At 34.1% G+C, this 27,585-nt stretch overlaps 1 long non-coding RNA gene across 1 annotated transcript; it reads left to right on the forward strand.

Moving 5' to 3' along the window:
• Positions 1-27,585, forward strand: LOC127557839 (uncharacterized). The gene is made up of 4 exons (XR_007952642.1): positions 1-216; positions 7,619-7,712; positions 13,287-13,375; positions 27,426-27,585. It is a non-coding gene; the product is annotated as an uncharacterized LOC127557839 (long non-coding RNA).

Raw genomic sequence — 27,585 nt, forward strand, 5'->3', positions numbered from 1 at the left:
ATGGGAGAAGGTACTCATGTGGAGAACAGGTGAGGAGAAAGAATTTTGAAGAATCAGGAGCAAGAACTGGAGAGAGGAATTAAACGGTTAACATGGCTGGGCTAAGGCCCTCCTACAAATGTAGATTTAGTGAAGAATTTAACAAACAGACAAAGGGATCAAAGGGGAAGACTGCAGCACAGGAAATCTTCAGAGGAATAGAGATTTTCCAGGGAGGTAAGACTACTGGAATTTCTATTTCAGACAGAGAAAAGAACCAGGCCCAGAGACCAAGCCCAGAGAGAGTCTGGCCTTGGGGAAACTCATTGTTAGTGTGTGGGACCTGGACTGAGGACTAGGGAAGCAGACTGAGAAGATGTTTTGAGACAGGAGGAAATCAAAAGAGAGCAGTGTAACAAAAAATCTACAGAAGGACGTGTATCTAGTAGAAGTAGATTGTTCCATCAACAGTGTCAAAATGAGGATGACTAAATAAAGATTAAATTTAAAAATCACTAAACATCACTGGTGACTTTGGAAAATAGTTTTAGTTGATGAGGTTGAAAACCAGAGTGCAATACTTTTAGAATCCAGTGAAAAGTGGAGGTTTATCACTGTAAATACCTTTCTCTAGGGTTATAATAGAGAATGGGAGGAAAGATACAGGCTTAAAGCTAGCAAAGATGCTAGATGCAATGAGGGTTTTCTAATGATGAGATATGAGCATATTGTTATGCAGTAGGGAAGTAGGATTTTGTAGTAGGAAACAGTTTATGAACCAGGGAGAAGGCAGTAGAATGACTGAAAATTGGAGAAAAAACAAGTGTCTTAGATTCACATCTAAAGGCTTGAGAAGAAGGAAGAGATGGGATTACAGATGTAAAAGGGCTTATAATAAAGTTTTGAAGTTTGCAGTTAGAGCAAGACTGGAAAGTGTGAGGGCTTGGAGCTGAGGAAAGGGACTGGGGGAGAGGAGATGAAAAGGATTGGAATTGCCACTCTGGTTAAGTAGGAAAGTGAATAAATGTAAAATGATTGCCTTGTTGAATGAGTATCCATTTGAGATCACACCATAAAATTGTAGTGGTCAGACCCAGCCAATAGGATTTCATAAGTTGTCTCCATCTTTGTTCAGTAGCATGTGAATTGTAGAGAAGGCAGCAAAAGGTTGTTTTCATTCAAGGCTGGAGTTTGGCAAGGCATGAGTACTGTAAGACAAGGACACAAGGGATTGGGATGCAAGGGATGCTATAACTCTGACCTATCACTAGCTGATACCATTATTTTTGCAAAGATGACCAAAAAGAGAAAATAGCAACTGTATGAGAAGCTGTAGCAAGGCAGGCACACTAATGATTTGTTAAAGAATTCAAAACTGAATCAACCATTATTGAAAGGTTTTGGAACTATACCCTTTATTATTATTTCTCAACAAATGATTCAAAAATTTTTATTTCTCCATCCATCTGTGTTAAGGAACAGGTCAATTCCCCGAGAGATTCCACAGCTGTGGATCATGACATCAGAAGGAGTTGCAAGGCAGCCTTTGCGGCCTTGGTTGCGGTTTGGGAATGAGATAAATTGGAGGCAGAGGGAAGAGGAGAGAGGTCAGACAATGCAACAGCCTCTCAGTCAGAGAGGTCAGAGAACAGCAACTGCCTCTCAGTCTCCTTGTATCATTCTTTCACAAGAGGAGATCCATTCTGAGTTGGACCTCCAGCAGCCACTATCAAGTGGCTCCCGTGTATTTCAGTAGCTCTCCCATGTATTCCAACACATCTGTGCATCTATCTACAATATCTATTCTTTGTGTCTATTTCTGCATCTATTCATATCTATATCTATATCATATTTGCATCTAGATCTATATGTCTTTATATAAACATGAATATAGATAGACATATATAGATAGATACATACACAGAGAAAGAAAAAGAGATGCTACAAATATACATATAGCTATATTGAGCCTTCTTCTGTTCCTATTCTCTATTCTTTCACCAGCAACTGACTGTTGGATACCTTAAACTGGATGTTCCATAGGCATGTAGACATCTCCAAATTAACATCAGGATTAGAATTCATTTTCTTTCTCTTAAAACTCTCCCTTCTTACCAAGTTTCCTAATGCTATTAGAGGTATCACCATCTTTCTAGGAACCCAAGTTTGAATTCTTTGTGTTATTCTCAACACTCCACTCTCATTTACTCAACATATGACATCTGTTTTTTTAACCCTAATCATTTCATTTTCTCCCTTCACAATAGATATCTTAGGCACCTTCTTCTTCTTCTTCTTCTTCTTTTTTTAAAATAACTTTTTTATTGATAGAACCCATGCCAGGGTAATTTTTTACAGCATTATCCCTTTCATTCACTTCTGTTCCGATTTTTCCCCTCCCTCTCTCCACCCCCTCCCCCAGATGGCAAGCAGTCCTTTACATGTTGAATAGGTTACAGTATATCCTAGATACAATATATGTGTGCAGAACTGAACAGTTTTCTTGTTGCACAGGGAGAATTGAATTCAGAAGGTATAAATAACCCGGGAAGAAAAAACAAAAATGCAAGCAGTTTATATTCATTTCCCAGTGTTCTTTTTTTGGGTGTAGCTGCTTCTGTTATTCTTTGATCAATGACAGCTCTCTTTATCAAAGAGATCCACTTCCATCAGAATACATCCTCAAACAGTATCGTTGTTGAGATATATAATGATCTCCTGGTTCTGCTCATTTCACTTAGCTTCAGTTCATGTAAGTCTCACCAGTCCTCTCTGTATTCATCCTGCTGGTCATTCCTTACAGAACAATAATATTCCATAATGTTCATATACCACAATTTACTCAACCATTCTCCAATTGATGGGCATCCATTCATTTTCCAGCTTCTAGCCACTACAAACAGGGCTGCCACAAACATTTTGGCACATACAGGTCCCTTTCCTTTCTTGAGTATCTCTTTGGGGTATAAGCCCAGTAGAAACACTGCTGGATCAAAGGATATGCACAGTTTGATAACTTTTTGAGCATAGTTCCAAATTGCTCTCCAGAATGGCTGGATGTGTTCACAATTCCACCAACAATGTATCAGTGTCCCTGTTTTCCCACATCCCCTCCAACATTCCACATTATCTTTCCCTGTCACTCTAGACAATCTGACAGGTGTGTGGTAGTATCTCAGAATTGTCTTAATTTGCATTTCTCTGATTAATAATTTGGAGCATATTTTCATATGTCTATTATAGTTTCAATTTCTTCATCTGAAAATTGTCTGTTTATATCCTTTGACCATTTATCAATTGGAGAATGGTTTGATTTCTTATAGATTAGAGTCAATTCTCTATATATTTTGGAAATGAGGCCTTTATCAGAACCTTTGATTATAAAAATGTTTTCCTAGTTTATTGTTTCCCTTCTAATTTTGTCTGCATTTGTTTTGTTTGTACAAAAACTTTTCAATTTGATATAACCAAAATTTTCTGTGTTGTGGTCAATAGTGATCTCTAGTTCTTCTTTGGTCATAAATTCCTCCCTCTTCCACAGGTCTGCGAGGTAAACTATCCTATGCTCTTCCAATTTATTTATAATCTCATTCTTTATGCCTAGGTCATGAACCCATTTTGACTTTATCTTGGTGTACAGTGTTAAGTGTGGGTCAATGCCTAGTTTCTGCCATACTAGTTTCCAATTTTCCCAGCAATTTTTGTCAAATAATGCATTCTTATCCCAGAAACTGGTGTCTTTGGGTTTGTCAAACACTATATTATTAAAGTTATTGGCTGTTTTGTCCTTTGAACCTAACCCTATTCCATTGATCAATTAGTCTATTTCTTAGCCAATACCAGATGGTTTTAGTAACTGCTGCTTTATAATATAATTTTAGATCTGGTATAGCTAGGCCACCTTCATTTGATTTTTTTTTCATTAATTCCCTTGAAATTCTTGACCTTTTGTTTTTCCATATGAACTTTGTTGTTATTTTTTCTAATTCACCAAAGTAGTTTTTTGGGAGTCTGATTGGCATAGCACTAAATAAATAGATTAATTTAGGTAGTATTGTCATCTTTATTATATTTGCTCGCCCAATCCAAGAGCATTTAATATTTTTCCAGTTGGTTAGATCAGACTTAATTTGTGTGGAAAGTGTTTTGTAGTTTTGTTCATAAAGTTTCTGATTTTCCCTTGGCAGATAGATTCCTAAATATTTTATACAATCAGTAGTTACTTTAAATGGAATTTCTTTTTGTAACTCTAACTGTTGGGTTTTGTTAGTGATATATGAGAATGCTGATGACTTATGTGGGTTTATTTTGTATCCTGCAACTTTGCTGAAGGTGTGAATTGTTTCTAATAACTTTTTGGTAGAATCTCTGGGGTTCTCTAAATATACCATCATATCATCAGCAAAGAGTGATAATTTGGTTTCCTCATTGCCTATTCTTATTCCTTTAATCTCTTTCTCAACTCTTATTGCCAAAGTTAGCATTTCTAATACAATATTAAATAGTAATGGTGATAGTGGGCAACCTTGTTTTACTCCTGATCTTATTGGGAATGGTTGCAGTTTGTCCCCGTTACATATGATGCTTACTGCTGGTTTTAAATAGATGCTACTGATTATTTTAAGGAAAAGTCCATTTATTCCTTTACTCTCAAGAGTTTTTAATAGGAATGGATGTTGGATTTTATCAAATGCTTTTTCTGCATCTATTGAGATGATCATATGGTTTTTGTTCATTTGATTATTAACATGGCCAATTATATTGATAGTTTTCCTAATATTGAACCAGCCCTGCATTCCTGGTATAAATCCTACTTGATCATGGTGTATTATCCTGGGGATGATTTTCTGTAGTCTTTTAGGTACCCTCTTCTTACCAGCTGACCCCGATTGGGGCCAATAGGCCTTTATTTTTCATGCCTTGGGCTACTTATTAATTAATTGATTAATCTCCCAGGCTTATATCTTCTCCATTCCAATTGAACTTATACTTAACTGCGAATGTGATCCTTCTAAAACACTGATATGACAATATAAATCCACAAGTCACAAACTCTAATGGCTTCCTATTACATCCAATATTGAATAAAAATTACTTTGTTTGGCTTTTAAAGTCTTTTGCAACTGTTTGGCTCCTTTCTAATGTATCAGTCTTCTGAGAGTTTGCTCATCTCCTCCATATACTCTATGGTCCAGTCCAGCTATGCTGTTCATTTTGCTCTTTTTCCAACATGATGCTCTATCCTGACTCTGTGCTTTCTTTGCTTCAAATGTTCTTTCTATTCACTTTTGCTTCCTGGTTTTCTTTGAAACTCAGCTCAAATCATAGGAGACCTTCCCCAACTATCCCCTCTCCATGCTGGTCCTTTTCCTCTCAGATCACCTTCAATCCTATCTACATATGTCTTACAAAAAGATGTTGGGTTGAGTTTTTCTTTTATTTTATCTTTTGCATGTTGTCTATCCCCCATTAGAATGTGAGTTTCTCGATGGCAGAAACTTTGTTGTATATTTTTTTTCTATCATCAGAGTTTGGCACATGGTAAAGAGACGATTACTTATTGGCTGACAAACAAAAAACTAAGGGGTGTCCATCAATTGAGAATGTTTGAACAAATGATGACATGAATATAGTGGAATATTTGTTCAAATTGTTCAAATCATTTGTTCAAAAATGATGACATGAATATAATGGAATATAATAATATTCCATTATATTCATGTCATTATTTGTTCAAATATTCTCAGGAAGAAATTAGGAAAAAGATAGTTTTAGAGAAACCAGAAATACATTTATGAGTTGATACAGATTGAACTGAGCAGAACCAAAGGAAATATTTAGACAATAAATCATTGTCAAGGAAAATATTTGTTAAAGGTTTCAGAAATTTGATCATTGAAATTACCATCCAAGGATACAAATGACAAAAGATGAAGAATGTTACATCTGGATGGAATGAAGACAAATTCAGCATGTAGAATTAGACATGGCCACTAAGTGGAGTTGTTTTGCTTTGGCTAAATATATTTGCTAAAGTACTTTTGTTTTTCATCTTTTTCCAAAGGTCAAAGTTTGTGATGGGGATGGTGAGTTGTAAGGATAAGGGGATGAAATTGGATGGGACAAGGAACTAGAAACATCTTTATTTAAAAAAATGAGTCACTGGACGATTTTTGCGAAAGGTATAGAAGCTAAGAGAAAAAAATTCAAAACAAAATAATAGTGTTGCTTTTAAGGGGCATGGATTGAATTATTTATATAAATAAAAGTAAAAGCAAGTTATATATACTTAAGAGCCTATGTTTCATTTATAATAGACACATGATCTAAAATGTTTATTTTTTTATTAGCCACAATATGAAAATTTTTAAAGGAAATAAAGGAGAAAAAACCTTAGGAGCATATTGGGGATAATCTATAACTCTCTAGAAAGGGAGGCGGGGTATAGGTACCACATTGGCAGTCATTGGAACTGAACATACATAAATTCCATGCAGGAGGCAAGGGGCTTTATATCTTCTTATGGGTAGTTAGCTTGTGTCTGATTGAGAAATACTCAGAACCTTGGTCTTTAAGCTTTAGTAAGAAAAATTGCATGGTGTTCTCAGGGTACACTATTTCTTTTGCTTGGTTGTGCCTGTATGATTTTAGAATATTTAAATAATGAAGTTTTAGTAGAAAATGGCCTAGTATTGCAGTTTGCTCTGTGTTTTCACCTCACTTGATTGTTTGTGGCATATTCAGGGGGTCAGATTTTAGAAGAAAGATATTAAGGTATTCATGATAACTCAAGTAATTAAAATCACTGAAACAACCCTCAACCCTGATATAATTGTGGGCTAATTTTCTAGCTCTGGTGGAAGCTTATCTCTGATAAAGAGCCTGGTGGAAATTTGGCTCATTAGTTGGTCTCTCGTGGTGCAGCTGGTCTCTTTGGAAATGCATAATCACAATGGTAGTCCAAATATGAAGAATAATACCGAGTCCACTGTACCAAATTTGGAAAATCTGAAGAAGCCTCATTTTTCTCACTTGGCCATGGTCCAAAGTCTGGTGGTGTTAATTGTAGAGCTGCAATTACTCTGGCCACAGGGTCAGGCTTTGATGCAGGTATAATGGTAGTAGTTTCACATTCTCTTTTCTCTTTTTTCCCACTTTGCCATGGTCCAAAGACTGGCGATGATGGTAGAGCTGTTCTTTCTCTGTCCATGGTGTTGCCTTGTGGGATTCTAGGGACAGCTGTAGTTTTGTGTACATTTAAAAATGGGATATCAGCCTGGTGGTCCTCTGCTATATGATGATCAATCTGAAAAGTCTTCCAGATTTGTCCACATATTGACTGTGACTGCATGTAGGATTTATTGGCAGTGTAACTTGTTAATGAGAAGTCTGGCATATTGTAGGACTTGCCAAGGGGATTCAAATGTTTTGGAATTCCCTTGTCATCAACAGCCAGTGGATTCTGATGTTGATAGGGCAAGTACATTGCAGTGGACTGTTGTTTGCTGCATGTCCGAGGTATGGGATAGTTGAAATCAAGGATCAGATCAGCCCTAGAATGCTGTTCTCCTTCTCTGCATAGTGATACTATTTGATTATTCCCAGCAACTGAAAATAGTCTCTTTTTTACTTTGTCCAGACAGGTTTTTGGTGAGATCTTAACCAGAGTTTCTAATGAAGAAGAAACAATGAGAGTGAGACAGTAAAATGCTGACCCTCTGTGGATGGGACAGGTATAGAATTGGGTCCAGTGGGAAGAATATTAAATAACAATCATTTTTTACTTCTTTTTACTACTTCTCCATTTTCATCATCTTTTGGAAATTACAAAAGTGCCCTATCATAAGCAAGGCATTTATTATTATCTTCATTTCACAAAGGAGAAAATAAGTTATAATGTTTATAAAACAGTTAAGCTTAAATGCATTATAAGTACTTTCTAAACAATAATTATGAATCAAAGAGCTTAAGAAACATCATTTGTCTTTTCTCCAGATGAGGAAAATCGAAATGCAAAGAATGGTCAAGAAACTTGTACAAATAGACATTTAGTTCCACTAGGACTCAATTGGAGAAACTGAGATGCAGTGTACTTAATTCACAGATGAAGAGATAAGCCATCATCACCCTTCTAATTAGTACAATTTAGGTTTTTCAGAAATATGCTTTCCTGAAAACTCCACCAATTAGGGGATTTACTTAAAATTAGAGGATGAGGAAAGTTTAGGCACAGAGAACAACTTAAGAGATGACATACCCAAGTAGTAAATATGGTAAACTAGGAGACTCAAACCTATGAAATTGAGATTTAGAAATGCTTAATTAACTTTCCCAAGCCCACATAGTTAATAAATGGAAGATATAGATAGAAGTGGATTTTGTCTGCTGGATCAGTGTATTTTCCCCTACCCTTCCTAGTCTGAGGACAATAGGAATTTAAGGATCATTAATGTCAGAAGGAAAATATCAAACAAATAATTCTGGAAGAGATGTAATGGAGTATATTTGAAATAACTAGAGGTAGAACAAAAATAAACTACTTACCTACTGGATGTACCTTTATTCTTTTTCCATTTTCTTCTTATTAAATGATTTCCTTGAGAAAATAATGTTAATAAAGACATGCAAAAAACAAACAAAAAACCCCAAAACAACCAAACTCCAGCTCCAATTATTTCCTTAAAGTACTAGGAAAAAAAAGACCCTCTTCATCTATTTAACAAACAGCCTTTATATCAATCCCACTCTGGCAAGGCCCTTTCTTTACAATCTGGATATAAGGACCCCCCAGGTCTCAAGTATTCAATGCTGAAAATGTTTTCACTTATTGATGAGTTTGTCATATATGCAACTTAGGACCTAAGGAAAAAATACAACTCATTAGTCATTGGCCTTATAGGAACTACCCTTTTTTTCACCACCCGCATACCACTAACTCCACGATGTTGCTCCCATCTCCTCACAATTATTAAAATCTGACTTTGATCATTTATATGGGCATATGAAAAGAATGATAAAAGGGAATAGTGTCGCCTCCTTTTGCTTTAATTAAAAGATTCTTCCCCTTGAACAAATGAGATTCTAAAGGCAGGATTTTTAGCATCACCCAGTGCTTTCAGATCCCATCAGTGTCTCTACTCCTAATTGCCTGAATGACAAGTTCCCCAGGGTCATCACTATGTAGTTTTATGATGCCTGCCATAAAATACCACAGGCTCAAGACCCAAACTCAAACAACAGTGTTGAACTTGCAAACAAAAGTACATTTTAAAAAATAATGTGTGTATTCACCCTTTAAATTCAAGGGTAAAATGACAATTAATTTTGGTATAGTGTTGTATTTTGTGACATTCCTTTAATCAATCTGAACTCTGGTCTAGAACAACTATATTTTCTTCTAAACATCATTTATTCCATTCTCTTAGATGATTAAAGATTTGTACAGGGGGTACAACAATGCATTCTTCTGAACACTCCAGCCATTCCAAAGTACCTCTGACTTAGTAGAGATTGTACAGAAAGAAGCAAGAATTTCAAATGTCCTACCATTTCCAAGAACTTTTCGATAAGTTCCGTTGTCTAAAGCAAATTGTGTAAATTAAATTTGTAAAAAAAGAGTTCCTCTAATTTGTGGAAATAAAAAGATGTAATCCCTAATAGAAACTGAGTAACTAAAAGTAATAAATATCTTCTGAAAATCAGAGGGACAGAGAGGGAAAGGAAAGGGTTAAGGGAGGAAAGAGGAGAGAGAAAGAGATAGAAACAGAGAAATAGACACAGAGAAACCGAAAAAGAGGGAAAGGAAGAGGGAGGGAGAGAGAGAGAGACAGAGAGACAGACAGAAAGACGGAGACAGAGAGACAGAGAGAGAAACCAGAGAGAGGTGTGGGGACTGAGATGTGTCCTAGGGTCCAGAAAAAAAAAAAAAAAAGACAAGCTTCTTCATAGATATTGAAACAATTTCTTGTCTCTGATAGAGGACACAATATCCCCTTGATATCATGGAGGGGCAAATCACCTTGATTGCCTGAAGTGATATAATAAATGAGAGGAATGAACAATCTCAAATTCTGGACATTTGTAGTTTCAAAATAAAAATACAGATAAGCTACTGTTATCCTTAATATGCTTGGACTTGAAATTGTATAAAAAATGTAAAATCCTTTTTGTCTTCACATACAACTAAAACTTTTTTCCTCAATATCCTTTTATCACAAGACTCAGTATATTTTCTCTTAAAAACCATAAAACATGAGTTCTTTTTTTGGCAGTTCAACTTTTTATTTTAAGAAAATCAGAATATGCACCGCACATGCAGTGCTAGCATCTAAACTAATATAATAAGCAATTACTAAACATATGGTGACTTGAAGTTCAGTCTTTACATTCAGCAAGTTTAAATCCATTCTTGCATATGATTTGAATCCTTATTTATGAATTGAAATATTGCTGGCTGATAAAACTTGCTAAAATGTTACTGCTGAATGTACAAGTCACTGATTATGCCAATACAACAAAGATAACCACATGTTTGAGGATTGCAATGTGCCAGACATTCACAGAGAAAACAAAACACACAATTAAACAAAACTCATGCAACAAACATCAGAGAATCTGGAAACTTCACAGCAGTGTTTAAAAATGTTTCATTAATATCTTAAGACCAGTGTATCAAAACCTTGGCATGTTTTAATTTCAAGTTGCCATTTTTGTTTTACTAATATCAGAAAGTTATGGCTACATTGCCAATGCCGGGTCTGTTTAATTTGATTTAAGAGTTTAATATGACTTAACATTAAAAGCTCATACTACTCTGAAATATTTAATTTCACACATACAGTGATATTCAACATTCAAGTGCTAGTTTTTATGTATTGTCTTTTGGTCAAGTTTTTTTAAACTTTCAAAGAATCACTTTTAGGCTTACAAAAATATTTGTGAAAATGTTCAATAAATATTATACAAAACTAGCAGCAAAATGTATCTAGAAATCTGTGTGCAAATAATTTTCTTCCCAACTATCATTCCCATAATTCCAAATAGATTTTAGAATCTAGTCCCTTCCCCTTCTTAGACAAGCTGCATTCAGCAATCTCCAAGAGACAAAATAAGATTGGAAGTTTAAGGACACACAATATATATATATATATATAATTCTCTGAATGTGCAATATAAGAAGAATTTTGTAAAAATTTATGGCAAAATGTACAAGGACCTAAACCTAGACTAATAGCACCATAACAAATGACCTCAATACTGTCAAGTGTACCTATTTAATAAAAAAAAAAAAAAAAGATTTTTTTTCTTCTTGAGGACATATCCCCACTACTATGTATTAGGGCTGGTAGGATGTATGCAGAGCTAGGTTTGGCATTATTTTATTTGAGACATCATCTACCTTGTCCATAAGGAGGACTTAATTGTTTTATAAGAAATTAATTTGTAGCTGCATTTTCATTGCGTTGGGGTAAAGATTCTGCAGTACTTCTTTGGGTCTGGAGAGCTAATGTTAAATCCTGAGGGAGTATACCTAGAAGGAATCCTTTCTCTGTCTGCCTGTTGGTCTTTCTTTCTCCACTCACTTTTCATTAAGGGTTGTGTCTAGTATTTATCTAACAGAAGTATTATTATAGGCATATCATATAATAATCATATACATGTGTATTATATGCAATTTATATGTACTAAATATATATACATATATATAAAAATATGTACTATATTAAATATATATAATTTAAAAACCCTCCTTTTTAAAGATATACTGAAACTAAAATGAAATATCTGAACCAAAATTGTTAGTTGTTGTCTCTAAAATCCGCCAATGTCCATAAGGAGGACTTAATTGTTTTATAAGAAATTAATTTGTAGCTGCATTTTCATTGCGTTGGGGTAAAGATTCTGCAGTACTTCTTGGGGTCTGGAGAGCTAATGTTAGATCCTGAGGGAGTATACCTAGAAGAAATCCTTTCTCTGTCTGTCTGCCTGTTGGTCTTTCTTTCTCCGCTCACTTTTCATTAAGGGTTGTGTCTAGTATTTATCTAACAGAAGTATTATTATAGGCACATTGTATAATAATCATATACATGTGTATTATATGCAATTTATATGTACTAAATATATATACATATATAAAAAAATATGTAATATATTAAATATATATAATTTGAAAACCCTCCTTTTTAAAGATGAAACTAAAATGAAATATCTGAACCAAAATTGTTAGTTGTTGTCTCTAAAATCCATCAATACACTGTCTTCCTAATCTTTAGGGAATACCTAATCCTTTTAGAGCCCAAGAACAAGATTCTCTCAAAAGGGATTTATAGAAGAAACTAATAAACTCTCAAGCTTGTTCCATGAATTGACAACTTGTAGGACAATATTTTTCTCACTAACAGCTGATATTTATGTACTGTTTTGAGAGTGGAAATGCACCTTACATATACTATATCTGTATTGTTCTTCACAACAACTCTGGAAGATTCTTTTACTGTCCCCATTTTACCATAAGGAAACCAAAGCATAGAAAAAGTTAAAGGAATTCGCATGGCCAAATAAAGTTTAAAAGTTTTAGACTTTACCTGTTCTTGACTCCAAGACAATCTATATCATTTTGATTTCTAGGTACCTACCACCCAGTACACATATTTTTCTGACCCCTTTTACACCTGCATAGAGCTAGTACCATGGGACTATTTTCTTTCTCACTTGACTTCATGATTAGGTTAAGAATCAGGATTATTTCTTAGGCTTCCTAAAGCAAAATTGGTCAATCCAATTACAACTACAAAGTTGTAGTAACTAAAAATGTCCTCTTTAGAGGAAGGCTAAGGGCAACAGAATCAGACCCACATGAAAATAATGGAAGGAAAAGTAAACTCAGTTTAGCCCCTTTTCTTGGAATCCTTCCTCACATTAAAGAGAAATTGCTTTGTGCTAAAGAGCATTGGGGCCATTTTCAGGTGTCACCTACCCGGATGTTTCCTCTACTGTCTCAGCACAGGCTCCTTGCTTCCTGGTTTTCTCTTCCATTTTTGGAAAGGATGAATTCAGAGACTTTCCTCCCAAGCCTCCTCCTTGGTGAAAATGTCTAGGGCTAAAATGAATTATAGCCTGGCAGGGTTTCTTTTGTCTAACTGATTATTGAGCTTCAAAACTTTTAGTCATTCCCCTTTTCCATCTTTTTCCCAAAAGAATTTGTCTTATTTGCCTGGGAAAGCTCTGAAGACCCTAAGTTTTGTGACTGATCGCTCTCTCTCCTATTCCTTGCACACAATTATCACTTCATTCTCACCTTTTTTTAGGAGTTCAAGCAGAGATGAAACCATATTCTTATGATAACGTTTGGAAATACCATTCAGCTACTATGAAGTCTTGGCTAAAACCATCCCTAGTAAGTGAAATAATGTTAAAAAAAATAATGTAAGTAAAATTAGCTTGTTACTTCAAAAAAACAAGAGAAGAACTATATCCTGGGATTGAGAAAAAAAAAAAAAACAAACAAAATCTAGGCATACTTCCTCAAATCCCTGAATCAGTATTGAACTCTTTTATCCTTTATCCTTTATCCTTAATAATTCCTTTATCCCAGAGAGATTAAGTGAGGTTTCCTTTTGATACCATAAAGCATTAAGTTGCTACAGTCATCTCTTAGACAATGATTGGTATTGAGGCAGATGGCAAAAAAAGAGAAAAGAGAGCTCATTTAGAGGTCAATGATGGTATCTAATGAGCTGTGCTCTGATAATACTGTGAATCATCAGAGTTGACAGACATTATTGAGTATAAAAAAATAAAAACAAAACAAGACCAAAATATCACTGTGCTCCAAGAGATTTCATTTTGATATAGAAAACAAACAAATACAGAACTAGGTCTATACAAGGAATGTACAGAGTTAAGGGAAGCAGGTTCAGAAATAAAGGGGCATTAACAGTGATGAGGGAATAGAGTGGGACTAGGAAAAGCTTCCTGTAAAAGGTAGGATTTGAGCTGTGCATTGAAAGAAGGTAGGAAAACTAGAAGGTTTAAGAAATATAGGAGACCTGTGTAGGCAAGACAAAGGCAAATCAAAATCATTCTGAAGATGGAGTATTATGCTCATGTCCTGGAATATCAACTAGGGAATGTAGTTGGAGGGATACATTATTTGAAGGGAGTAAAGACTATTTGAGGGAGGGAAGAAGGCGGGGAAGAGAAAGAGAGAGAAAGACACACACAGAGAGAGAATGAGGTGGGGAGGAAAGGGAGTGTAAAGAGTTTAAAAGTCCATAGAAAAATTAATATTTGGATCTGATGGGAAAAGAATCTCACAGGAATTTATCAAATGGGGGTGGAGTGGTGATTTCAACTGACAATTTCAGAAAATCACTTTAGCATTAGAGGATGGATTGACCAGGATGAGACACTAAGCACAAGTAGTTCTTCCTTGAAGCTTCATTAAATTCTTAGTTCCTCCTGTTGTTCTCACCAATTAGCATCCTTTTTCTTTTGACTTTCCTTTCTTAACTTTTCTCCTTGACCTTTTTGAACAGTGGACAAAGTGTGTTTTGGCAAACTCTAAATGCCCATGGTTTTAACTCCAGTTTCTGTGATTATTCCTCCTGAATAATCATTGTTACAAGTCATGGGTAGGTAAGAGAAATTTGACAAAACTTTATAGAGTGTTTTTATGTGATCCTAGAGGTGTTAGGAAAGTCTGTGGAGTTTTCTGAGTAAAGAAGAGAATTTATTTCCAAACTAGATAATCATTTTGGCCACTATATAGAGAATGTATTGGAATACAAAGACTTGAGGCAAGAAGACCATTTAAGAAACCAATATAAAGTCCAAATAGGAGCTAATAAAGATTTGAACAGGGATGGTGGTTGTATATTTGAAAAAAAGAGGACCCTTATTAAAGAAGTGTAAATAGCAAGGTTGGCAATTGATTAGATATGAGGAATGATGGAGAATGAGAAGTTGTGAATGCTTGTGATTAGAAGAAGGTACTTGAATTTTTATGTGTCATGGACTCTCCCCACTTATCAACCCATTCCCTACTACTTTGGCTGCTTAGTAGAGTCTAAGAGACTCTTCAAAGTATTATAATTTTATATACTTGAAATGAAATACATAGTTCCCAAGGAAAGCAATTATGCTGAAATATAGTTGTCAGAGTAATTTTTGAAACATGTTCACAAACTTAAGGTGAAGAATTTTTGAATTAAAACAATATTTTGAACTAAATTCAATTTTAGGAAAACACTTTAAACTGTGAAAAAGATGAAAATTCTGACAGGTTAAGTTGCTATAAGTTAGCCTTTAGGTTGCTATCAGTTAGCCCTTTCTATAATATTGAGAATGGGGGAGAAAGCTAAGTTTTAAGTTTAAGAAAAAAGGGGGAAAAACAGCCACAGATAGGATTTTCTCATTGACTGTAGTTGTAGGCAAACCAGTGGACAAAACTTGATCTGTGTGTTAATGAAAATGGTGTGTGTGGCAAATAAGGAGTTGTTTTTACTTCTTCCCTCATTCTGATAACATTTGGACAAGACTATAATGAAGAATAGTTGACAGGATTTTTTTAAACTAGCTTCCCATCTGTTTAACCAGAGACAATTGAATTAGCAATGACAATAGTAGTGAAGGTTTGATAGAATAAGTAAACTCCTGTAATTTTAAAAGAATAGGAAAGCTGTTAGTCCTGGCATTTAGCTAAGATATCAATTGTTTTATCTTGAAACATGGATTCTTCCTGCCACCACCTACTGTAAGAGATCAATTCAAAGGCTTTTCTCTGTATTCTGGGTTTACAAGACAGAACAAAAGATAGCTTCTCAGAACCCCTAATGTAAGGGTCATTTCTAACTTTTTGTGTATCTTGGAACTCTTTAGTAGTTTAGTGAAGTCCATTCATACTCTTTCATAGTAATATTTTAAATATATAAAAATACAAATATTAAATATATAAAGCTATTATAAATACATTATATAAACTGTATAAAACATTAAAAAATAAACCAATTATATTGAAATATAGTTATGTAATGATAAAATAAGTTCATGAAAAGGAGATTTAGAATCCCTGATCTAATTTAATAGGACCTGAGGACTGCTACTAAGTTGACTGGGTCCTTCTCACTATTGAGAATAAACCTTTTTGCTATTTCCTTCTCCCATTCTTAACTCCAAGACAATTCTTATCCCATTTGTTCCTGGGAGCTTCTGATGACCCCAACCTTCCAATGTGAACTCTTTCTTCTTGCACAAAGCTGGTATTTCTAAGCTTCTTACCTGTAAGATCTTTAAGATGATCAGCAAACAGGGTATTTCAAAGGCTCCTAAAATCAGTAACCATAAGCAAATTTACTTCCATTTTGTATTCTCAGCACCTACAAATCTTCATCAGTAGAGGAAGTAAGAGTACTGAAATTCCAATAACAATAAAATCAGGAAGTTGAGAATGATAAAACTATCTCTTGGGAGAACTGTGTCCCAGGATGCAAAGGAAATAGATGTTCTTCCTAATATATCTATAACATGTCTGAAGGCTTCTGCTTATGTGTCCCAGGACAGAGATCTGAGGTCTCCTTGACATCAGAATACACCAATTGTCTTTTTACAGCCTATGGTCACAGTTGCCCTATTCAACTTTTAGGGTACACATTGCTGGGACAGAGTTGCTTAAAGATGATGTCCTATAGGCAGCATTCCTAACAGAACATGAGCAACCTTCCCTCATGTTCATGAATACTGTTTGCTATTAATTACTGTACCCCTTAACCTAAAGAGGTTTAGAAAGTACAAAACTCCTTAATGCAGAAACTCTTGAATACAGAACGTAAAGGAACATTAACACCCAAGTCATAGACATAAAATAAGAGGAATTTTACTGGGGTCTTGTTTCTAAGAGATTTTGTGCCTCTGTTAACAGAAGAAAGATGATTCAAGAATACAATATATGATTTTCCTTCTAGTTAGGCATAGAATCCACAGATCCATCTTTAGAATTTGTGAAAAAGAATTAATACAAAAAGAGTAGCCTAGCCAAATATTTCAACACAACTTTTTTTTTTATCATTATCTCCTTCTCTTCTTATTGGAAAACTCGAATCTTCATCATCCTCCATAATTAATTATCTACCAGAACCCCCATGTAATAATTTTAATTTAAAATTATTGATAGTCAAGAATACAGGAATATTCTCAATTCATTAAACATTTACTATGTTCCAGGCACAGTACTAAGTACTAGAAATACTAAGAAAGGAAAAAGACATCTCCTGTTCTTAAGTAACAGGATAATGGAAGAGACAACATGCAAACAAATAAATATAAAACCCAGGAAAAATAGGAAATAATTTAAAGAGGGAAAGTATAGGAATTAAAAGAAGTTTGGGAATACTTCTTATGGGAGGTAGTATTTTAGTTTTCACTGAAAGGAATCCAGGGAAGTTTTATAGGTAGATTAGACATGGGGAACAGCCAGAAAAAATACCCCAAACTGAGAAATGCAGTGTTTTTTGGTGGAATGGCCAGAAGGCTAGTGTCATTGTTGATACTATGATATTGGTGTCACCATACTATGGTGTTAATCTTTGTTCTCAAAAAGGACCATGACATCAGGGAAATGATGCCCTGATGGTGGCAGTGAATTGTATTTAAGTGAGATAAGGCTATGTAAAGTCACCAGCCTCTTTGTTTTATAGAACCATATGGTCCAGTGGCAAGGTAGGTATAGATCAGGATGCCCTGGATGCCACAGGAGACCTGTTCCTTTTTAAGCCAAGGTGGTTGGTTTTTTTTTTTTAACAGACTTTAGTAAAGTATAAGTCTGGAAAGGTAGCAGGGGGCTAGGTTATAGAGAGCTTTGAATGCCAAATACAGCATTTTGTATTTGCTCCTGGTGGCACCAAGGTGCTCTCAAGTCAAATTTGTATTACATGATGTACAAGTGATAGAATTCAGAAAAACTCATTCTGATGGGAGAAAGGACCTATTACTAGCATTTTGGGGTTTGAAATTTCCAAGAAAGGATCTTGGAGGACATCCAGTACAACTCACACTCTTTTTCCTAGATTAGGGTCTTAAGTGAAGTCCCCTATAGCACAGCATTTGGGAAGAGAGATAATACTTTTAATCAATGTATTTCCATTGCCTTTCCTTTCAAGTTCTACTTACATCTGTCTAGTTTGGCTTCCAATATTTTAATATTACAAGACAATTCATCCCATTAACATTCCCAATTATGATTATCAGATGTGTATTTCTTTCCATCCTATTTTCTCCCCTGTATATACTTCTTCCTTCCCCTTTCCCCCCTCCCCACCCCGGGCTTCTTACATGTCCTTCCTCATTAGTGTTTTGTTTCTGACCAACTATTCTCTCAATCTGTTCTCCCTTCTATCATCTTTCCTCCTTTTTCTTACTCCTATCTTCTAGTGTTTCTGACCTTTCTTCTATCCATTCCCTTCCTTTTTCTTCCCCTCTTCCCTCTCACTTCCCTATAGGGAAAGATAAATTTCTGTACCTAGCTGACTGTGTATGTCATTCCCTCTTTTAGTCACAATTGGTGAGATTAAGCTTCAGACAATTCCCCCTTCTGTAATAGGTCTTTTGTGCCTCTTCGTGATCTAATTTACCCACCCTTTTCTTCTTCTCCCAGTAAAATACTTTTTTTACACTGCATTACACCACTTTTTTTTTAATATCATCATAGAGTCAATTTATAACCCCTGTCTATGTATGCTCCCTCTAACTGCCACAACTCCTCCCCTTGATGATGCTCAGTCTAGCCAGGTAGTTGATTCTTGGTTATAATCCAAGGTTCTTCGCCTTGCAGAATATGGTATTACAGCACTTCTGATCCTTTTATTGTAGAGGGTGCCAAATCGCCAGTAATCTTGACTATGGATCCTCAATATTTGAACTGTTTTTTTTTCTAACAACCTGCATATTTTTTCCTTCAGATTAGACTTCTGCAACTATGTTTTCTTTCTTTCTTTCTAAGCTTTTTATTTTCAAAATATGCATGGATAATTTTTCAGCATTGACACTTGCATAGCCTTATGTTTCAGATTTTTCCCTCCTTTCACCCACCCCTCTCCTAGATGGCAAGCAATATGTTATACATGTTAAAATATGTTCAATCCAATATATGTAAACAGATTTATACAATTCTCTCATTGCACAAGAAAAATCAGATCAAAAAAGAAAGAAAATGAGTAAGAAAACAAAATGTAAGCAAACAACAACAAAAAAGAATGAGAATGTTATGTTGTGATCTACAGTTCCCACAATCCTCTCTCTGGGTGTAAATGGCTCTCTTCATCACAAGATCATTAGAACTGGCATCATTCATTTCATTGTTGAAAAGAGTCACATTCAGCAAGAAACTGGAAACTGAGTGGATGCCCATCAAGTGAATAAATTATGGTATGTGAATGTTATGGAATATTATTTTTCTGTAAGAAACAACGAGCAGGATGATTTCAGAGAGGCTTGGAGAGACCTACATGGATTGATGCTAAGTGAAATGAGCAGAACCAGATCATTATACACAGCAACAAGAAGACTATATGACGATCAATTCTGATAGACGTGGCTCTCTTCAACAATGAAATGATTCAAACCAATTTCACTTGTTCTGTGATGAAGAGAGCCATCTACACCCAGAGAGAGAACTGTGGGAACTGAGTGTGGGCCACAACATAGCATTCTCACTCTTTCTGTTATTAGCTTGCATTTTGTTTTCTTTCTCAGTTTTTTCTTCCTTCTTGATCTGATTTTTCTTGTCTAGCAACATAATAGTATAAATATGTATACATACATTGGATTTAACAAGTATTTTAACATATTTAACTTGTATTGGACTAGCTAGCTAGGGGAGGGGATAGGGGAAAAAGGGAAAAATTTGGAACAAAAGATTTTGCAAGAATCCATGTTGAAAAATTACCCAAGCATATGTTTTGTAAATAAAAAGCTTTAATAAGAAAGAAAATACTGAAGAAAATGGATTAAAATTCAATAAATTGATTTTACAAAACAAACAAACAAAAAGTCACATTCATCAGAACTGATTATTGTATAATCCTGCTATTGCTGTGCATAATGATCTCCTGGTTCTTCTCATTTCACTTCACATCAGTTCATGCAAGTCTCTCCAGGCCTCTCTAAAATCATCCTCCTGATCATTTCTTATAGAACAATACTATTCCATAATATTCATATACCATAATTTATTCAGCCACTCTCCAACTGATGGGCATCCACTCAGTTTCCAGTTTCTTGTCACTATGAAAAGAGTTGCCACAAACATTTTTGCACATGTGGGTCCCTTTCTGTCCTTCAAGATCTCTTTGGGGAACAAGCCCAGTAGAAACACTGCAGGATCAAAGAGAATGCACAGTTTGATAACTTTTTGAGCATATTTCCAAATTGCTCTCTAGAACAGCTGAATCTGTTCACAGTTCCACCAACAATGTATTAGTGTCCCAATTTTCCCACATCCCCTCCAACATTCATCATTATCTTTTCCTGCCATCTTAGTCAAGAGGAGGTGTGTAATGTTGTCTCAGAGTTGTCTTAACTTGCATTGCTCTGTTCAATAGTGATTTAGAACATCTTTTTATATGACTAGAAATGGTTTTAATTTCTTCATCTGAAAATTGTTCATATCCTTAGACCATTTATCAACTGGAGAAAAGCTTGAATTCTTATAAATTTGAGTCAATTCTCTATATATTTTAGAAATAAGGCCTTTATCAGATCTTTAAGTGTAAAAATATCTTCCAATTTATTGCTTCCCTTTTAATCTTGTTTGCATTAGATTTTTTGTACAAAATCCTTTTAACTTAATATAATAAAAATTATCTATTTGGTGTTCTCTTATGAGTTCTAGTTCTTCTTTGGACACAAATTCCTTCCTTCTCCATAGATCTGAGAGGTAAACTATCCTATGTTATTCTAATTTGCTCATAATATCACTCTTTATATATAAATATAATATATATTTTTATATATAAATATATTATTTATATATATTTATTTATATTATATATTATTTATAATATATATTATAATATACAATATACATGATATATATAATATAAAATATATATTTTATATAGAAATATAATATTTATATATATATATTTATTTATATATATTATTTAATTTATATATAAATATAATATATATAAATATAAACCCATTTCGACCTTATCTTGGTATGTGGTGTTAGGTGTGGGTCAATGCCTAGTTTCTTCCATATTAGTTTCCAATTTTCCCAGCAGTTTTTGTCAAGTAATGAGTTCTTATCCCAAAAGCTGGGGTCTTTGGGTTTGTCAAACACTAGTATTTTGTACTGTAATCCTAACCTATTCCACTGAAGTCTATTTCTTAGCCAGTACCAAATGGTTTTGATAACCGCTGTTTTGTAATATGGTTTTAGATCTGGCACAGCTAGATTTCACTTGCATTATTTTTTTTTTTTTTGCATTATTTCCCTTGAAATTCTTGACTTCTTGTTCTTCCAGATGGACTTTGTTATTATTTTTTTCTAGATCTGTAAAATAATTTCTTGGGAGTTTAATTGGTATGGCACAAATAAGTAGATTAATTTAGGTAGTATTGTCATTTTTATTATATTTGCTCGGCCTACTGATGAGCACTTCATATTTTTCCAATTGATTAAATCTGATTTTATTTATGTTGAAAGTATTTTGTAGCTGTGTTTGTATAGTTCCTGACTTTGCCTTGGCAGGTAAACTCCCAAATATTTTGAATGATTGACAATTATTTTAAATGTTTATATCTCTTGCTGCTGGATTTTGTTGGTAATTTATAAAAATGCTTATGATTTATGTGGATTTATTTTGTATTCTGCAACTCTGATAAAGTTGTGAATTGTTTCTAGTAGTTTTTTAGTTGATTCTCTAAGGTTCTCAAAGTATACCATCATATTATCTGCAAAGTGTGATATTTTGGTTTCTTCATTACCTACTCTAATTCCTTTAATCTCTTTTTCATCTCTTTTTGCCAAAGCTAACATTTTTAATACAATGTTGAATAGTAATGGTGATAGTGGGCAACCTTGTTTCATTCCTGATCTTATCGAGAATGGTTCTACTTTGTTCCCATTACATATGATGCTTGTGGATGGTTTTAAATAGATGCTACTGATCTTTTAAGGAAAAATCCATTTATTCCTGTATTCTCTAGTGTTTTTAATAGGAATGGGTATTGGATTTTATTAAATTCTTTTTCTGCATCTATTTAGGTAATCATATGATTTTTGTTTGTTTGATTGTTGATGTAATCAATTATGCTAATAGTGTTCCTAATACTGAGCCAGCTCTGCATTCCTGGCATAAATCCTATTTGGTCATAGTATATTATCCTGGGGATAACTTTCTGTATCTCATCGCTAATATTTTATTTAAGATTTTTGCATCAATATTCATTAGGGAAATTGCTCTATAATTTTCTTTCTCTGTTTTCATATTACCTTAGCTATCAGCACCATATCTGTGTCATAAAAGGAACTTCGTAGGGCTCCTTCTTTCCCAATTTTTTGAAATAATTTATATAGTATTGGAATTAATTGTTCTTTAAATGTTTGGTAGAATTCACATGTAAATTCATGTGGCCCTGGAGATTTTTTCTTAGGGAGTTGATTAATATCTTGTTCTATTTCTTTTTCTAAAGTGGCACTATTTAAGTAATTTATTTCCTTTTCTGTTAATCTGGGCAAGCTATATTTTTGTAGATATTCCTCCATTTCACTTAGATAATCAAATTTATTGGCATATAGTTGGGCCAAATAACTCCTAATAATTGTTCTAATTTCCTCTTCATTGGTGGAAAGTTCTCCCTTTTCATTTTTGAGACTAACAATTTGATTTTCTTCTTTCCTTTTTCTGATAAAATCAACTATAGGTTTATCTATTTTGTTGCTTTTTTCCACAAAATTAACTCAGTTTTATTTGTTAATTCAATAGTTTTCTTTCCTTCAATTTTATTCATCTCCCCTTTTATTTTTAGAATATCAAATTTGGTATTTAATTGAGGGGTTTTAATTTGTTCTTTTTTTAGCTTTTTTAAGTGTAAGCCCAATTCATGTATCTTCTCTTGCTCTATTTTATGCACATAAGCATCTAGAGATATAAAATTTTTCCTAATAAGTGCTTTGGCTTCATCCCATGAATTTTGTATGTTATCTCATTATGGTCATTCTCTTGGATGAAGTTGTTGATTGTGTCTATGATTTGTTGTTTCACCCATTCATTCTTTAGGATTAGATTATTTAGTTTCCAATTAATTTTTGGTCTATTTTCCCCTGGCTTTTTATTGCATGTGATTTTTACTTACTATTTCTATCTTTCTGCATTTGATTTTGAGGTTTTTAATGCTTTAATGCATAGTCAATTTTTGTATAGGTTCCATGAACCATTGAGAAAAAAGTTAACTACTTTCTGTTTCCATTCAATTTTCTTCAAAAGTCTATCATACCTAAATTTTCTAACATTCAATTAACCTCCTTCTTTCTTTTTTATTTTGTGGTTCAATTTATCTAGTTCTGAGAGTACAAAGATGAGCTCCCCTGCTAGTATAGTTTTGCTATCTATTTTTTTTTGCATCTCTCTTAACTTCTCTAGGAATGTGGATACTATACGTCTTGGTACATATATGTTTAGTATTGATATTGCTTCATTGTCTATGGCATCTTTTAGTATGATTTCCTTCCTTATGTCTTTTAATTCGATATTTCTTTGCTTTTACTTGATCTGAGATCAGGATTGCTATTCCTGCATTTTTTTACTTCATCTGAAGTATAATGGATTCTGCTTCACTCTACCTTCACTGTATGTATATCATGCATATTTAAATGTATTTCTTGTAAGCAAGATATTGTAGGGTTTTGGCTTTTAATCAAGTCTGCTATCCACTTCTGTTTTATGGGAGAGTTCATCCCATTCACATTATTAAGTTAAAATAAGTAATTCTTTATTTTCTCCCATCTTATGTTATGCTTTTCTCTTTCCTTTCCCCATTTCTTCCTCCCCAGTATTTTGCTTCTGATCACCACCTCTCTCAAATAGCCTTCCCCCTTTAGAGCCCCTCCCCATTTCTTAACTCTTTCCCTACTACTTCTGTTTTCCTTTCTATTAGCCTTTCCCTTTCTTTTCCCCTTTTCCCTCTCACTTTCCTATAAGGTGAGACAAGTTTCTCTGTGAAACCAAATATGTCTAATATTCTCTCTTTGAGTCAAATCTGATGAGAGTATGATTCACACAATGCTCATTTCCTTCCCTTCATTCCCTCAATTATAATAGGTCTTCTTTGCCTCTTGATGAGATGTAATTTCCCTGAGAAATTTTACCTCTTTTCCTCTTTTTTCAGTACAATCCCCCTTTCACCTCTAATGTCTTTTGTATATTAACATAATAAAATCAAATTATGCCCTCAGTTTCTAAGTATATCTATAACAGAAATATAGTTTTCAAGAGTTCTTTCCTGTTTACCTTTTATTCTTCTCTTGAGTTCTGTTTGGAGATCAATTTTTTTTTTTTTTTAGTTCTGGTCTTTTCATCAGAACTAGATGAAATTCACCTATATCATTGAATGTCCATCTTCTTCCCTGAAAGATAATACTCATTTTAGCTGGATACTTTATTCTTGACTATAATCCAAATTTCTTTGCCTTTAAGAATATCAGATTATAGGACCTATGATCCTTTAAGATGGAAGCTGCTAGGTGATTCTGATTGTGGCTCCTCTATATTTAAATTATTTCTTTCTGGCTGCTTGAAATATCTTTTCCTTAGTGTGATAGTTCTGAAATTTAGCCAGGGAATTTCTTGGAGTTTTCATTTTGGGGTCTCTTTTTAGGAGGTGACTGGTGAACTCCTTCAAATGTTATTTTACCTGCTGATTCTAAGAGATCAGGGTAAATTTCCTTTATGATTTCCTGTAAGATAATGTCTAGATTCTTTTTCATTATGGCTTTCAGGAAGTCCAATAATCCTTAGATTGTCTCTCCTAGATCTATTTTTCATGTCAGTTGTTTTTCCTAGGGGGTATTTCATATTTTCTTCTATTTTTTTTCATCTTTTTGGTTTTGTTGGACTGATTCTTGAAGTCTTATTGAATTATACACTTCCATTGTTCAATTATTATTTTTAGTGTATTATTTTCTTCAGTTTCCTTTTTTAGCTTCTTTTGTATTTGGCCAATTGAATTGTTTGTTCATTGCATTTTTTCCCCCCACTTCAAAAATTCTGTTTTTCAATGAATTGCAATATTTTTCATATCTATTTTGTAAGGAATTACATGCTTTTTCCATTTCATCAAATCTGCTTTGTAGGGTGTTATATGCTTTTCCCATCTCTTCTTGTAAAGATCTCATTTCCTTTCTTCATGTTTTTTTCTTTTTTAAGGATCTTTTCAAAGATCCTTTATGAAATCTTCCAAGAAAGCCTTGTGAAATGGGGACCAGCTCATATCTTTCTTTGGGGCTTCATCTAGAGTTGATTTTCCTTTAGGAACCTCAAGATTTGAGGTCTGTCTATGGTGAGAGTTCTTTTTGGTTACTTTTGCTCATTTTTTTTTTTTTTTAAGACGTGAGGTCTGCTCTTAATGCAAAGGAGCAATAGCTACTTTAGTTTGCCAAGGCAAACTAGTTCTGCTGATTGACTTCCGGTACTGGGTAATCGCAGCTAGGTCCTGCATTCTTCCCAGGTTCAGTGGTTTACAAGTTGCCTTTTTTAGCAAATATGCTAGATCACCCACTTGCAACCAGAACAGAGTAGCCTAACAGGTTCACAAAAGATTCCCAATTCGCTGGAAGCTTCAATGCTCTGATTCCCAATCCCAGCTCCTTGCCCTGTGTTCCCTGTGCTGCAGTCTGAGTTCAGCAGACTCTCCCCCTGCCTATTTGAAACAGACTTGTTCTGAAATTCTTCTAAGATATCTTCTTATGGAATGTGTTATACTCCAAATATTTTTGGATTCTGTGACTTCAAAATCAGTTTAGAGGCTTAAACTACTATTGGTTTGAGAGAAAGTCAGAAAAGGTCACAGAAAGTTGTGTTTGCTCTCCATCATCTTGGCTCCATCCCCACCTGATATGTTTCTTAGAGTTTTCCTTGTGGGATCTCTTTTAGGAGGTGATTGATGATGTATTCTTTCAATGACTATTTTTCCTTCTAGTTCTAATATATCAGATTAGTATTTCTTGATGAGCTCTTGATCATCCAGCTATCCAAACTTTTTTTTTTTTTCCTAGTCATGGCTTTCAGGTAGTCCAATAATTTTTAACTTGTCTCTTGGATCTATTTTCCAGTTCAGTTTTTTTAATGGGATGTTTTTATATTTTCTTCCATATTTTTCATTCTTTTTAGTTTGACTGATTATTGATGTCTCATGTAGTCATTAGCTTTTTAATATATAATTTTCTTCAGTTAGCTTTTGTTTCTCCTTCTCTATTGGATTAATTCTACTTTTAAAGATGTTTTCTTAAGTAGATTTTTTTTTTTTTTTTTGCATTTGGCTAGTTGAATTTCTTAAGGCAGTGGAATTTTTTTTTTCTTGCATTTGACTATTTGTATTTTTTAAGGAATTGTTTCCTTTTCTGAGCTGTTGACTCTCGTCTTTATACCTCTCATTCCTTTTGCCAATTTTTCCTCTCCCTCTCTTGTTGATTTTTAAAATACTTTATAAGCTCTGCCAAGAAGGCTCTTTGGGTTTGTGATGAATTCATATCCCCTCCTTGAGGTTTTGCATGTGGGCATTTTGTCTTTTTCTGAGTTCATGAGTTGTCCAAGACAGGAAAGGAGAGAGGTGCTAAATTTCTGCATCTGAATTCTTGATTCCAGACCTATCTTATATTTCCACTGTCATAGCTCAGCCACTATAGATGGTATTCTAATATCTAGCTTTGTTTTTCTAAATATCACAACTCACATTTATGTGACTGTACCTATAACAGTGAATAGTGCTAAGGACAACTGTCAGTCAATCAGTCAATAAACATATGTTAAGTGCTTACTATGTATCAAGCACTATGCTAAATTCTTGGGATATTAAAAAATGCAAAAGATAGTCCTGCTCCTGAGAAGGGCACAATCTAATGGAGGAAGTAACTTACTAATAATTATGTACAAGTAATTTGTACATAATCATCCACATAATTCACCCACAGGATGAAATCGAATTGAGAGACTTAACAGGGATCAGGAAAGGTTTCCTGCAGAAGATGAATTAGGAAACTAGGAAGTAGAAATGAGGAGATTATTATTGTCTATGTTAGTCACTATATATGGAGTTTATAATCTATAATAGAGTATATAAAATAAAAGAAGGGGGAAAGGTAGATGCAATATTGTATCTGATGATAAGTGACATAGAAAATAGAATTCCTTTCAATTCAACTTTTATTGAATGAGTACCTCTTCTTTCAGGTTCTATACAAGGATGAACAAAACAGTTCTTACCATCAAGGAATTTATAATCTAGTTATTTGGAGATTTAAAAAGAGATCGAATTTGCTACATGAATACAACCAAATTTGCAGGCAAAGGTCAAATTTCATTCTAATAAAAATCACTGTTTGATTAAAAA

Source organism: Antechinus flavipes, chromosome 3, assembly GCF_016432865.1.
Source record: "Antechinus flavipes isolate AdamAnt ecotype Samford, QLD, Australia chromosome 3, AdamAnt_v2, whole genome shotgun sequence".
Classification (NCBI taxonomy): Eukaryota; Metazoa; Chordata; class Mammalia; order Dasyuromorphia; family Dasyuridae; genus Antechinus; species Antechinus flavipes.